Raw genomic sequence first — 1,824 nt, 5'->3', positions numbered from 1 at the left:
ATCTTTATCAAGGCCTTTTTTAGCTTTTTCATATTCTGCACGTTTAATATCTAATAATTCAGCAGCAGCTTTAACAATTTCTTGTGCAGCTTTTTTAACTTCTTCAGCAGAAGCAACCAAGACACGAGATTCTTCTATCTTTTCAATAGCATTTTTTAGACCTTCTTCAAAGAGTTTTTTATTACTTTCAGCCTTTCTAAATCTTGAAACTGCATTATCATAAACTTCTGCAGCAGCAGACTCCTCAGCGGCAATTTTCTGCAAATTTAAACCTGCAATTCTTAAAGCTTCTTTAAGATCATTAATTCTACTTTCACGAAAATCAGGGATAATTTCATCTCTTATACTTCTTTCTAATAAAGGATTATTAATTCTTATTTTAGGAGTATACTTTTTTGCAATTACAGGTTGTATTTTTTCTTTAGATCTAATTGATGAAGGCATACCATCCCTAGCAGATGATTTAATATACCTCAACATTAAATATGTTTCAAGATCTGTTAAATCAGCATCATTTGGTATTACAACTCTAAGATTTTTAATATTGATTTCTTTTTTACTACCATCAAAGAGAGAAAAATCTCTAGCAATATCTAAACCTATTATTCTTTTTCCCCTTCTTTGATTACTTTCTGCAAAGAAACCTGAGTCTTTATAAGCATTCATAAGAATTGTTCTTCCACCAAAATCAATATCCAAAGTAGGCTTTTCTTGAGATACTAAATTAGTCAATCTTACTGTATATTTATCTTTTGTTGTATCGAGCAATACATTTGAATCATCTCTTCCATTTAAATTTACAATAGTAGGATCATAAACCTGAACAAAATTACCTAGTTTTGATAGATCTACAGCTTCTTTATCTTCATATCTATCAAAGTTTATTTTCAGATGATCTAAAATATACAAGTTATTTGAATTTCTAAATAAAGGATATTTTCTGTTTTTACCATAAAAATCAGCAACTGCAAAATTATTTATATGATGATTTAAAATGAGTGGAATATCTGACTCAGAGGAATGTGAATAATTAAAAAATTCATCAGAATAATTAGTTGTTTTATCAGCACTAAAAAGCAATGTATTAGCAGTTGCATTTTTATATCTTTTTCCAATTCCCTCAGATTCATCAACATTAAAACAGAATCTTACACCCTTTAAAGGATCAGCTCTATTAATATTAATAATATCAACTAAACAAACTGAATTTCCATCTTCTGCTTCATCATAAGCAAGAAATTGTCCTTTGATAGGCAATGTAATTTTATTCTTAAGATTTTGCAAAGACTTTCGATCTGGTGAATATTTTAAAGGAATTGTAAGATTATTATCTATAATATGAACACCATTAGTAGGTTGTTCTGTATCATCACCCGAATCATCATATACTATATATTGATCAGCTTTATTCTCAAAATATTGCTCTTCATCTTCATTGCTACTTCTTATACATTTATCACTATCTTCATCTATTTTACATGTAGCATAAGCTTTAATAATCTTGCCACCAACAGATTTACTATAACCATTCTTATTATCTCTTAGTATATCAACAAGATCGCTATAATTAGTTTCTATTACACCAATCTCTACTAAACCTAAATCTTTAGATTTAGCAGCACCAATGAAAATAAAAGAAACAATAAGGGAGAACAACAAATTTTTTTTCAAAAAAGACAACATAACAATTTCTTTCCTATACACAACACCCTGGTAATGCAACAACGATGCAAAACCTAGCTAATAGACTAGTAGGAAAAAATTAATTTATGATAAAAAAATGATTAAAAAATGAAATTAATTAATGTAAAAACACAAAAATTT

This window comes from Triplophysa rosa, linkage group LG25 (genome assembly GCF_024868665.1).
Source record: "Triplophysa rosa linkage group LG25, Trosa_1v2, whole genome shotgun sequence".
Lineage (NCBI taxonomy): Eukaryota > Metazoa > Chordata > Actinopteri > Cypriniformes > Nemacheilidae > Triplophysa > Triplophysa rosa.
Note: the sequence above shows the minus strand (reverse complement) of the source record.